Source organism: Passer domesticus, chromosome 5 (assembly GCF_036417665.1).
Source record: "Passer domesticus isolate bPasDom1 chromosome 5, bPasDom1.hap1, whole genome shotgun sequence".
Lineage (NCBI taxonomy): Eukaryota > Metazoa > Chordata > Aves > Passeriformes > Passeridae > Passer > Passer domesticus.
This window is the reverse complement of record NC_087478.1, coordinates 17,999,078-18,013,273: the sequence shown is the minus strand read 5'-3', so window position 1 is coordinate 18,013,273 and position 14,196 is coordinate 17,999,078. Positions and strand designations below refer to the sequence as shown.

Genomic DNA, 14,196 nt, shown 5'->3' with positions numbered 1-14,196 from the left:
TCTTAACACAGTCAATTTCAATATTAGGGTGCAAAGGCTAGCACCCAGGAAAAGAAAAAAAAATAGGAGAGCAATAGACTTTACCTAAATGTATCCCATGGTGTTAGAGGTGCCACAAGATGCTGAATCATTTCCTGTGAGCTGACTCTTTTGCCTTAGCAATGTTGCACACATTTTTTTCTAGGAGCTGTAGCAGATGCGTTAGCAAAGATGTGGGAATCAGATGGAGAGGTAGGGAGTGAGGAGCAACACCAGGCAGAGGTGGTGGGAGGAGATGCAAGTGAGGCAGAGCCAGGATGGCATAGAAGCATCAGCACAGGCAACTCACTGCACAGAGAGCCAAGTGAGCTACAGGCAGCAGCTGCAGCAGTGAGACAGCCAGCAGGAGCAACATGAACAACAGGTTGGATCAATCTAAATCAAACCTTGATCCCCAATGAGAGTTAAAAATGTTAATAACTGAGTGAAAGCTACTTCAGGGGAGGAAAATCATGTCCCACAATAGTACAATGGAAAACTCTCAGGTTTTATATTTCACAAACTGTTTATATTGCATTCGTTGGAGTTTTCCTTTGGAGTTTCATTACTTTAATAAAGTTATTGTTTGAAAACAATTTCATTATGTTTATAAGTGGAACATATTAATCATCTAATTGCTGGAATGGTTACTGTACTTTTCTCAGGTTTCTTGAAAGAGGACTGACTTGGTGGTTTTTTAACAACCTTTTAAAATTATTTTTTAGCTATTTCATATATTTTGTACTGGCTTCATAGCCTTTTCATAATCCACATTTTAAATTTAAAAGGATTGTCTTTTCTCTCTATGTGACAAGATCTTCTATATGATGATCTCCCTTCAAAATAAGATCTGCAACTCAGTCCTGGTTCTGTTTTACTCTTCATTATTCCTTACTTCTAGAATGAATTTGGACTAATTTGAAATCTGTCAGTAAAATTATTTAAGATACATTTAGTTGCATTTCATATGACTGAGTTTTAACTGAGGTAATTTAAAATTCATTATTTAGCAGCCCTCTGAAATTGTGTAAATAGTCCATTGTAATGTATGACTGGTTTATTGATATAAATGCCTCCTTCGAGGAGGAATTTGGGTCAGTATACATCATGCAAAAGCTATTATTAGGTTGAAACTCATTGCTTTCTTAGGTTGTAGTTTGGCAAAATGAGTTCCAGTGAGTTGATAGGTTGAGTAGTGTATCTGCTTCAAGAGGCAGTGGAGTCTTTGAAAGTAACATTGGAATGAGTGTAATAAAACCTGAAAATAACAGTCAGCCATGCAGTGCTGGCAGATTACAAAATCTCCTACCATTTTAAATGTCTGAGTTGCAGTCCTCTGAAGAGAAAAAGTGCACCAAGGCATGACTAGAGTTTACTCTTTTATGGTCTTAACAGTGACCTGCATGCTAATCCAGGAAGGAAAGTGTTAAACACTTACTATGTGTGTAGCAGTGCTTAGCAGCGAACCTTTAGATCCAGTACAATTAATATCCCCTTGCGTGTTTCTTTGATCTTAGCCCTTTTGATTTTAACTCCTCTGATACGGATGTCTAGACGAACCCAAATACATTTACAAAAAATGTAATCTGCTTTGAAGGACATATGGTTCTGCTCTAAGAAGTACTGACAAGAACTGTTTTTTTGTAATGCAGCCTATCCATCACTTCCAGGTAGAAAAATGCAGAAAATAGCCAATCCCCTGAAAATGAAAGTCTATGGATATTTTTTCTCTGTAAGTATGTAAAGCACGTAGATACAAAGCTCCTGAGGGCTGATTTATACTTTTAATCAAGAGTTCATAGTGGCATATGGTCACATGACTTAAAGCTATACAAGGTTAGAGCAGTGACACTTCTCAGGACCTTTACACATCTTTGGAGAACCTTATTTTATCCTCAGAAGCTCCTGGAAGCCTAGAGATCACCTTGTTTGCACAAACACTAATCCCATTCAAAAGCAAACATAAACTGCCTGACGCATGGTATAATCTTTGAAACAGTCAAAAGCAATGTGGGAAAATTTTAAGAAATGAAAAGGGATGGCAGAGAGATACTATTTTAATGGAGAGTTTGAGAATACATTGAAGGTCTAATTTGTTCTGAGATACTGTGAATCAAGCTAGGATAATCATCTCCCTCCCCAAAAAAGGTGTGAAGAGATGCTGTTAGAAGTTGGAGTGGTTAATCAGCTGAGTTCACTTCATAGCAAGAAATCACCAAGCACATGTTTGGTCACCCTTATTTTTAAGGTCAGATTTCTTTTTATGGGCAAAAAGTAAATGCACATCTATGCAATGAGATCATTCTTACTGTGGATGAATTTTAGTAGCAAAAACATGTTCAGATCTATTTGTTGCAGAAAAAGAAAGAAGGAAGAAAAAAGAAAGAAAAAGGAAAGAAGAGTAAAGGAAGAAGGAAGGAAGAAGAAGGAGGAAGAAGGAAAAGGAAAGGTGGAAGGTGAAAAATCTGACTAAATACCAGTTAAATTTATTGCATATGATCTCGCCAGCACATATTCCTTTCTATCTGGTGTTCACAGGATCAAAAGACCATTAGCATAAGAAAAGCTGGTTAACCCAGCACTGCCATACTAACCAGTAAACCACATCTCCAAGTGCAATGTCCACACATTTTAAACACTTCAGATGATCGTGATTCCACCACTTCTCCGAGCAGATTGTGAGGCGAAACAAGTAGCAGAAACAACATGTCATGTGATGTAGTAAACTGACTACAACACCTATTCCCCATCCCCCTGCTCTGGGGGGAGCATGTAGAGAAACTGGCAGCAAAACTGAGGCGAGGAACAAGGGAGAGGTAGGGATAAGAAGTTTTAAGATTTGATTCTGTTTCTCATTGCCCACATCTGATTTTGATTGGTAAGTAATTAATTTCCTCAAGTTAAGTCTGTTTTGCCTGTGATGATGGATGAGCATTATCTCTCTCTCTCACTGTCCTGATCTTGTCCCATGAGCATTTCATTCTGTCTTCTCTCCCCTGTCCAGGCAAGGAGGGGAGGAATAGGGTGGATTTGGTGGGCACCTGGCATCCAGCCAGGGGCAGCCCAATCAAACTAAAAAATGGCTTGGCCAGATTTGCTTCTCTATTTCCTTACCTAAGAACTGCTGAGTAGTTTATAGCCTGGAGTCTCCAGCATCATCCTGAGGTTCCTGTTTGGTCATGCCATGGTTTGCTCTCCTATACACTGTGTTCTATAGCCCTGCTTGCAAGCCAAATTGATGCTCCTCCACAGTGTATCCATTACTTAAATACGCCCATATTGAAGGTGTGTACAGAGTAACTACTTGCTACTGCTCTTTAAAAAGATATGTTAAAACATGGAGAGAGCAGTGCACATAAAATTCAGTAGGAAGAGATGACCCCCTGACCTATGCAAAAATTATAGTTACAGACAAAGAAAGTAAAAGAGAGTGGCCAAAAGGAGTTCAAACAGAGCAAGCTGAATAGTCTTCAGTGCTTGGCCCTTGGCCAGTTAATTCAAAGCTTCTGGACACTGAGCAGCAAAAGGAATAGAGTAGACACTGAACTAGAGTTCTCCATTATCTTCTTTCTACCTTGAAAACTCTTCTATATTCTACCCCTTAGAGGATATTAGAACCCTAATTCTTCCCTGTTAGAACCCTAATTTTCTCCACTAATAATTCATATCTTTGTGCTATCTCCACATTCGCCTAGCCTGTCAATAAAAAAAGAACTCACTTATTTTCCTGTTGTCAGATATAGCAGGAATAGTATCTGGTAATATTAATCTCATCTTGGAAAGGTTTCTTTCAAAACTATTAAGATTTAAAACTTGTGAACCCCTTATTGCAGTCTGCCAGTGATTAGTCTCAGCAGTAGAAATCAGGGACTATTTTGAGTGGGGATTAATTTTATTCTGCTGAAAAGATTATACTGGAAATTACAGAAAGACCATTTAAAAAACCACTGTCTTCAGCTGGTGTGAGAAGCTGCATTATAGTTATCTTTGCAACATTTGGCACATTGCCCACAGTTGATTGCTTGTGTTTTAGAGGTGTTATCCCCAAACTCTCATCTTGCCTTTATTATCGTGGCATCCCAGCACTGATGTCTATGTTATGACTGAGGAGAACATTAAGTACGAGGGCACTGCCTGTGACACTGCAGGGCTGTGCTAGGCTGCCATGCTTTACTCAGCACCACTGCCAAGAACAGCATTTGAACCTTGATTGCAGCCGTGTTTTTCTGAAGTGTTGCTTGGCAACAAAATATATGTATGCAGTGATTAGCTTTTCCAACTTAAGCATGTTTTGTCGCTGAATTTACCCCAACTTCTCTGACTTGAACATTTTCTGCTTGGTTAAAAGGACAGCAAAAGCTTAGTCACAATGAGTTATTTTAAAAGCTACTGAGCTTTTAAATGACAGTAATAAAGTACTATATTTGATGCATTTCTACCATGCATTTGTATTTGCATAATTAAAAGGGAAGATTTATATATAGAGAGGGTTTTTTTTATTCCTTTTCTCTCAAGTTTATGCACATAGGCTGACTGTGTTTAATGCTTTCGGCAGAAGGCAGAAAGCTGCAAGTTGCATATTTGAAAAGAAGCATAAGGCTGAATATTAAATGAATACAGTTATAGGTAAGGAAAAAAAAAGAATGTAGAAAAATTAAATATTCCCTTTCTACCTGTAGATTGTGCATACATGAATCTTTACTTCTTACAATGAATCTTAGATTCATTCTTAGCTTTACCCACTCCTGTTGATGTATGCTTTTGTGGGCGTATGACATACATATTCAGAATGAACAGGAATGTTCAACAGGTTCCAGTGCTATTAAGCTTCATTTTCTAATCCTGTCTTTTACATTTTCAGTTTCTGTGGCAATAACTTTCATCCCACTGCTGGGTTTATAGCCAGTATCTGTATGTAAGTGCCAGTTTATCTAAATTCTTCTACTGTTTATATCAACGTGACACTGAAGATTTTCTTTTTACATCAAAGAAAAAAAAAAGGGAAAAAAAATCAAAGTAGTGGTGATTCAAAGGAAAAAAAATACTGAGATCAATAGTTAGAAAATGCCTAAAAAAAGTAACCCTAGTAGGGAAAGGTGTGGGAATGAGGGCTGGAATCAAGCAGGATTTGCCCTAACAGAGAGGATGTAGTGGGAGCTGCATAAGGTCAAGTATGCCTTCCTCTGAAACATAAGCTGTAGCCATGCAGAGAAAGCTTATGCAGGTAGCACCATGGAATTTCTTTCTCCCCTTTTAAATATGATTCTTTATTTTTCAGCATAGGATCACTGCCCTACCTGTTCCACCTGCCTATCCCCAAGTGGGGAGCCTGGTATTCATCAAGCCACCCCAAACATCTAAGCCACTTTTCTGGGAAGCAGTACATGCAGATGGGTAAACAAGGATAAAAAGATAAAATAATCATTTAGGTTGGAAAAGATCTCTAAAATCATCAAGTTCAGTCATAAACCTAATGCTACTGTCTGTCAGCAAACCACGTTGCTAAGTCCCATGTCTACATATCTTTTAAATACCTCCAGGGTTAGTGGCACAACCACTTCGCTGGGCAGCCTGCTCCAGTGCTAGACAACCCTTACAGTGAAAAATTTTTTCCTTATATCCAGTCTAACTTTTTCCTGGCACAATCTGGGGTAATTTTTTATTATCTTAACTTGATAGGCTTCTGAGTAAAAGGACACAGCAATGCACCAGTATCTCACACTGAGGTGACGAAAAACATGATAAAGTAGGGAACTGATACTAGTGACAGCACTTGTGAAAAAGCCATAGATATTTAATGACAACAGCCTTTGAAGGACACAGCCTCAGCTTTCAGCAAGTGAGGAATAAATGTCACATTTGACTGAATCTCTCCCATCTCATACAGGCTTTCCCTCTGCTTTTATCACGCGTGAGCAGAGTTTGGCACAGTAAAAATGGCATCCTCCTCCTGTCAAGTGTTTTTGCTCCTACAGTGCCTGTGAATAGGCACTGTCCAGGATGATTCAGAGAGTGGAGCCTCCTCCAGATAGGCATTGATTGTGCTGCTTTGAATCAGGCATGGTATGACTTTTACTTACTGCTGTAAATTGACTTTGTTTGCATATCTGTGTGTCAGTTTTGCCTACATACTAAAATGTTATCTGCCTCCAGTTCCTTCAGAAAGGGAAGGTGCATGTCTCAATACATAAGGACTATTCATCTAGGGAGCACTCAGGTCAGGGTCTGTTTTGAAGACAGATTTCTCTACTGAAACTGTTGCAAATCCATATCCTTCAAAAAAGTATTTCTTGTATACAAGTTGATAGCATCAGAGTGCCACAGATGCTTAACATACATTAGTGAAAGAAAGTTTGTGGAGACTGTTTAGATGTTTCAGGTTTGGGAAGGTGGTGGTAGGAGGTCAAGGATTCAGGAAGAAATAACCTTTCTGATGTGGTGAATCCCAGATGGAACACTTGTGTTTTCATATTATCATTCCTTTTACATCTATCTCACAACCCTCTGAACAGTTCAGTTGCAATCTGACCCAGGATCTCCACTGGTATGGAAAGGACAGTCTCTGATATTAATGATCTTTTTTCCCCTGATCATTTGTTAGAATAATTTTTCTAAGCATTTAGAAAAAAAGGAAAATGCTTCTGTGTGTTTTGTTTTTGTGCACATCTGCCAATCTCTCTGTCTGGGTATTCAGCGCTGCCATTAAAGGCCCAGCAGTCAGTCTGAAGCTCTTGTGTTGTTACACATAAAAATCAGAGTGGGAATGCTTCTCAAGCTGGATGTATTACAGCTTCGTGAAGTGTGAAGAGGAGATGAAATGTCAAGGGTAATCTCTCACCGCATTTCTGTAATTATTTTATCATCATTTATGATTTATAGCAGATGTCTGTGAAGCAATTATTGGAAATAACACTCTGTATGCACATTTGTGAGTGAAAGAAAGAAGGAAAAGATTACTCTTTAGTAATACAGGGCTGTTTATAAGTAGTGGTTATAAGAACTCGATATACTGAAGTGATTGACATGTCTGGAAACACCTTCCTTAACCTATGTTTTCTTAGAAGAAGCTGTAGAAGTGATTATGAACAGGGTGTTAGGAGCATCATAAAACAAAATCAGATCAATCTTTAGAATACATAGGATACCTTTAGAGGGGGCACTAGAAGAAAGTAATTTATCAGAGAACAGCACCAGGCATATAGCTCCATTTTTAAAAGATATATATGTGAATATTATCTCCTTGCAGGCCTGAGAGGGCTAAAGGGGATGATAATGCATAAATTCAAGCTAAGAAAAATGATAAATTTTGAAGTGTAAAAAAAAACCTTTTTAGCATGTTTTATGAAAAAAGTTGAAGAGAGGAACTTTCACAGTTTCAGGGTGAACTAGAGATTACAGACTTTATTTTTTGTCCTTTAGTCACTTTGACTCCTGACAGGAGACAGCATTTATCCTGATGTCATCGTATTCGTGTTATAAAACATCAGTATGATTTTCTGAAAAAACTCTGCAATAGATCAGAATCCTGCTCCTATTTCCTACATCTATTTTACCTCTCCCTTAAGCTCTGTATTCTGTGTCTTCCTCATCTCACCCAGTGCTTTCCTGCCACTCAATATTGTTCTCACCCACCCTGAAAGATCAGTTTTCACCAAGCCATGATTAGGTTGGTTTCTTGCTACAGTTTAAGACTCAACCCACTGTAATTCAGTGTCTCTTGTCTCCATCCACTATTCCTGCTTACCATTATTGTTGTCTCTCTGAATATATTCCTTGCCCTGTTTCTTCTTATCTCTTTTACAGATATTAGTTGTTTTCCACATCAGTTTTGTGCTTCAATCTGCTACATCACCTCTTAGGGTGGTAGGATGCTCCAAGCATGGAACTGGGGGATCGAGAGCATCACAAGGCTATAGTTATTCACTTGTTTAGTGCTGAAAATAACACTGACCCGTGTTTTTCCAAGGCTTGCACTTTGGCTGGATAAAATGGTTTTTCATAGAGGCAGTAGAAGGTATACCTTCTTCAGGTATGGACTTGCTTCAAAGCACTAAGGAGCTAAAGGATTCTCTCAAGCAGATAAAAAGAGAAAGGAACCGGAAAATTTTAGTCATATATTATGTTTTATCTTTCTTTGTTTTTAGAATTCTAAGAAACATTTTGTGTGACATTTAGAATGCAATGTTAAGCATGATAGATCCCTTGGATAGGAAAATTATGGTCCAGACTTTAAATGTTTCATTGAGTTCTAAACTCAGAGAAAGTATTTTACTGAAAATTGTCAATGTTGACAACCCAGTTTACAATCAAAAATGTCTTTTATCAGTCCTTTAAAACTGAAAACAAACACTCAATATCTCTGCATAGGATTTAAGTGACTAGGTTTTTAGCCAGGGGAGAGACTGGGGTCCTGTAAGGTTGAATTCTGTGAGACCAGGAGTATACCCTATGTCAGACAGAACCAGTTCCAACTCCAAAATAGACCCACTGGTGCCCAAAACTGAACCCATCAGCAATGCTGGCAACACCTACGTGACAATGTATTTAAGAAAGGGTAAGAATTTATGTACAGCAGCTGTGAGAGAGGAGTGAGATAATGGGAGAAAGAACTCTTCAGATGCCAAGGTCAGTGAAGAAGGAGAGGGAAGAAGTGCCCTAGGTGATGGAGCACAGATTCCCCTGCAAGTCATGGAGAGGATCATGTTGGAACAGATGGCCCAACACCTATGGCCCAATGAGAAGACCGTGGTGAGGCAGACTGTGCCCCGAACCCATGGAGGAGCATGCTGGAGCAGATAACCATCTGCAGCACATGAACAAATCCATGTATACCACCTGCTGGGGCAGGTAGAGTTGCCCTGAAGGAAACTACAGCCTGAGGTCATTGACCACTTCATAATTCATGGCATTGAGTTTGATCAGGTACAACTTTAAAAGGATATATTTGATGCTAATGAAGATATTAATGTGGAAGAAGTGATCTACAAATGGATTGAAAAAGATCTGGAGCAGCATATGAAAGCAGGGGATGAAGTCTGTGCTAAACTGACTGGTGAACCACAAGAAAAAACTCTTCCTAATTACACAGGAGGAGCATAGAGATTTGTAAAATGATGTTAATAATGTGAAGCTGCTCAGTAAGTCATATTAGCAGCATTTGTGTTTTGGTGTAATAGAACATTATTGGAACTTTGCTTTTTAAAAACACTACTCTCCTTTTTCTACTGAGGATGTGATTAAACTTGTACTGATGTCAGCAGAAGGACTTGGTTTAAAATAAGCATGTAACTCATATTATCATTAAGTTACAGTAATTATATGCATCATCAAAAGCAGAATGTGCCCCTAGGTGCGTTCTACTGTAAACTCTGCAGTGTACTGTACACACATTTTGTAGTTCATTTTAAAACCTGGAGATAAAATCTTTTATGGGAAAATTACAGATTTGGGAATGCATTTTATATCAGGAATTATTATTACTTGATATAAGAGTGAATTTCATTGTATTACAAAAACCTGTGAATGTCCCTCTGTATGTTTACACCTCAGTGTAGGGTTATCAGTGAAGGGCAAGAGTGAACCCAGATATTCCAGCTGAATGTCAGGTTGGTGGAATCAGTAGATCTTAACTCAGCTCAAAGGTTTAGATAGTAGCCTGTGTGTATCTGAGATTCTGGATGACTTTTGTCTCTATGAATCTGCTTATTGGCACAGTCAAGTTTCTCTTAACAAAATACCCTAAATCTCCATTAAATGTTGAGTTAATGTTTGACTATTTTAGTTTTTTACATATATTACTGATGTTTAGGGCTTTTTCATAATACTGAATGAAGTTACTGCTTTCTGACTTCTTGAATATTCTTCTGATGTAGTGCAAAATCACTTTATTCTTCTGTACTAATTTCAGAGATGGCATCATCTAAGTATTTAAGATAACTTCCTGGTTTACGTGATACATTCTCTTTTGTTTCTTTTCCTTTTGTAATGGTCTTCCAACAGCAAATATTTTTTGCATTTGAATCTCTGGATTACATGGCTTCCCACAAAAATGAATACATGAGAGAGTAAAAATATGTAATACAAAACCACATATGTCAGTTGTGTTCTTGCTCAAGGTTCCCTCCAGCTAAGCAAAACCCAGTTTAACTAACTGATATCCTGCTCACAAGCAATTTGGAGCAAGGCTGAAAGCCAACTCTAAATTAATCCTATGTCAAAGTATTCAAAATAATAGGATGTCTCACATGTTTTCAGTAATTTTTTTGGTATTTCCAAGTGCCATTCCAGGACAGGTCTCCCTCCATCTGATTGACAAGGATCAAGAAAAGAAACTTAAATAAGTAACAGGAAAAGCTGTGTCTTAGCAAAAGCAGCTTTGTTTGAATAAGGGAAAAACTTGGTTTTTATCTTCAGGTATTAGTAGGAATCTCCACATCATTAGTAATTAGGCACTATGGTTTTCTTTTAAATTACTGCCCAGTGGCCAGTCAACCAAGTAACTGTCTATTTCACACCACAGATGCTGAGACACCCAGTTCCTTAACCAGACAAAAGGTTTCTCAAACCTGTGCTCATCTCTTTATCCCAGGAGCCTGGCTGGATCCTGTGAAGTGCAGCTAATTTGAATACAGCATATGCCAAAAGCAGATAGCAAACAAGAAGTAAATCTACTATTGAGTAGTACATGTTTAAGTGAGGGAAATGCCCAGTGGAAACTCCCATCTGAGCTAGCTTGGTGACTGATTTTAATTGTTGGATTCTCTGCTAGCTCTCTGTAAAACACTTTTCTGACAGCTGTTTCACTAAACACAGATAAGTAAATATGTAGTGGATTTTCCATCTGAACTCCAGCTTCCCACTGAAGCTGGGCCTTACAGACAGCATTCAACATTGGTATATGTTGAATTCATGTAGCCAAATAAAGCTGAGTTTTATGTGCTGGAAGCAATGACTGTTACAGTAAATCTATAAAGTCTTAATAGATTCAAAAAGAAAAGAAGAAAAAAACCAGAAAGTATTAAAAGTCCCATTTGTATTTGGAATCATTTTATAGTGGCGCAACCCAGAATGAAACATTTATTCAAAATAACAGGCTAGATTGAACTATTATGTAGATAGTTCAAAGTTGCTGCAGCTAAAACCAGGATAAATTAAGCTGAATGTGCCCTGGTAAATGCTCTGGAACATAAATTTAAGTAAGTGTTTGCTGTGAATACAAATTTTGCCCTCCACAAAGTGAATAAAAGCTCAACTTTAAATATATCATGTGTCTATTCAATGCCACATTATGTAAGTGCTGCTAGTCATAATGTTGTATTTTGTCTGCTTTGTAGGCAATTGCTTGGAGGGTCCTCAACAAAATTAATTTGGGAAAAATTCAGAAAACAGAAAGAGAGTGGGTTACACTATCCACTTCTTAAATGCCTAAACAGACAATAAAGCACGGAAGTGGTTACTCAAATTTTGTTAGTTACAGTGCATAATATTTCAGCTAATTATCTTAGTCTATTTTGTAAAATCAAACTCAATGTGGTAAAAGATTGAAAATAACCATAATGAATTTTTAAATATATAAATCAAAGCCAATAGAACTCATATGCTTGCTTTTCTTAGTTAATTTTAATTTCTAGAAATGTTCTCACAGTTTTATAGGATTTAGTCTGTGGCTCTGAGAATGCCACACAGGAACTTATATTTTTAAGGAACCATTTATAATGTAAAACCACCTGAAAATGTTTCTAAACTCTGGAACCTTCTTTTAGAAGATGTATTGGTGTATTCTCCTTGCTAGAATTTTCTGCCTGCAAAATTTCGTTCATTAGTTACTGATGGAAAATGAGAGAAAGAGCTATATTTTGAGTGACTAATTGTGTAATCACATATCTGCAAAAACTGAAGCTATATAGAATCTATTGAACAACTAAGTAACTGAAATATCTGAAAATGAATTTAATTTAAATAAATGAAGTCACATTTTAATAAACTAATCTACGGGTGGAATATATTTATTTAATCTGTAGCCATTAACGTTAGGTATTTAGTCTAAATCAGTTGTCCAAGTCCTTTTCTATTCTACAAAGAGTTAAGTATCTCCAGAGAAAATGAAGATTGGAAACAGTTATCTCCCTTTGCTTACTATGTAGAAGAAGCCTGAATTTAGCCTTAACATCCAACCTTTAGATTATAAAAACTAGGTTATCTGAGGCACATTAAATGCTTTCAATGGGGACTGCTCATAGACTGAGGTAAGAGTCACTCTTGGAAGGTAGTTACAGTTCCCCTTCCTGTTAAACCCCTTACCTTTCATGTCTGATGGACAACTAGATGGATGAATCTCTTGTGTTGCAAGATCAGAACGGTTGATTAGCACGAATACAATTCCTGGAGACCATAGTTCTTTCATAAGTGATTTCTGTAAGAACTTTGCATAACAATTCATTAGTGGTGCTAAAACAGCAGGCCTAAGAGCTCATTATGTAAAATCCAGTGTACATGAAAAAGAAATGCGGCAAATGGCCATTTGTTGTGAAATCGACCAAAACATCTTGCAGCAAAATAAACAGGGAAAAATTACAAGGCCTGTTATAAAAGTAATATAAACAAAGCACAGAAAATAAAAACCAGAACTTTTTGTTACCCATTCTCATTCTCTTATGCTGAAAAAAGTTTGAGAGATACAATGAAAGAGTCTGGCACTAAAACAAAAATGTGAGTAAAAATAATAATTTTAAAAATTCCTTAAAGAGATAAACTGATTCCAGTTCACACTGAATCAAGTGTGTTGAGAATTATGTTAACAGTTATAAGTTAATTTTTCATGAATGTCATACCAGTAGTTTATATGCCTAAAGAGACAGAGACTGCAGTGAGTTTCTGAGCTATTGTAGGTCTGTTAATATTTTTTTGAAATTGGAATTTTCATTAATTTAATGAAACTAGAAAATTTTAAAGATAATTTCCTGAAATGAACAGTGAATATAATGTAGCAGAAAGGAAAACTTCAAAACAGTAAAAAATTGGTTTGAATTTTTGTATCATGCAGAAATCTCTTGCTTGTGTCCTGTATAAGTTTAGAAAATAATTGCTGAAGAGTGTGCTTTAGAGAGTTTGCAAAACAAATGTATTTCAATCTGTATACTATGATGTTTTTTTAATAAGTGCCATATTAAAAGACAAAATTTTAAAGCATACATGTATTTCAGCATACATGCAGTATCATTAGGCTAGGGCTAAGGACAATTTGATTTGCCTTTGATTTTGAAAGAGAATATGTGTGACTGATCAGATCCCCTCATTAATTACTGACTAATTACTGAAATGTTGACTTCCACATTTGACTAATCATTTACGAGAGATTTTATCTCTGAAAGAACTTTCATGCTTCTTTACATGCAGCTTCAAGTGGGGATATGCTCTCTATAAATATCAGCCAGCTAATATATTATGGAGATCCAAATGCTTCTTGCTTATTTTATGGCTAAAATAAATCTTTAGAGTAATTAAGCTGTTATAACGCCAAAACTGTTGTATATTGGGCTTTCTGCTGTTGTCTTTATTTTTGTATCTGCTTTGTGTTTTTGGTCCCAAGTGTCTGTTTCCCCCATGTAAAATTTTTGGGAAGAGAGTTCACTTTATTTCTCTGGAGAGAATCTGAGAGAATAAGTGTTAGTAGATCCTGTCCATCTGATTAATTCTAGGCAGCATGGTAATACCAATGGATGGGGAAATAATTAGCTTATTTTGAAGAAGAGTTTGGAGCTAGTTTTTTCTATTATTGCTATGGTAATAGAGTATTTCACATTAGGTGCCACACAAAATGTGTAGTTATACTAGGGCAAACCAAAGGTTCACACAGCTCAATTGTCTTCAGTCACGAGAAGAAGTAGATTCATAGGGGAAGCACAGAATAAAAATTCTGTAAACTACAATTGTTCTGAGTATTCTTCCAGAGACTCCTGCTCAGAAGTCCCTGTAGGAACTGTTTCTCTGTATCTAAAAATCCTCCAAAGATTTCTGTGCAATAAACATGACCATTGTCCAGCTGAAAGCATGCACATTTTTTTTGTTATAAACTCTTTGGCAGTATGTTCCACAGTTTAGATATGCAAAATCATTAAAATTATGTGATATCTCTCCTACCTGAATTAACATTAGATGTTTGTCATTGTAATACACAGT

The 14,196-nt window shown here is 37.0% G+C and overlaps 1 long non-coding RNA gene across 1 annotated transcript; it reads left to right on the top strand.

The window, feature by feature from the left end:
* The first annotated feature begins 210 nt into the window (after positions 1-210).
* Positions 211-13,572, top strand: LOC135301765 (uncharacterized). The gene is made up of 4 exons (XR_010363506.1): positions 211-403; positions 2,377-2,474; positions 5,906-6,081; positions 7,822-13,572. It is a non-coding gene; the product is annotated as an uncharacterized LOC135301765 (long non-coding RNA).
* The last annotated feature ends 624 nt before the right edge of the window (positions 13,573-14,196 follow it).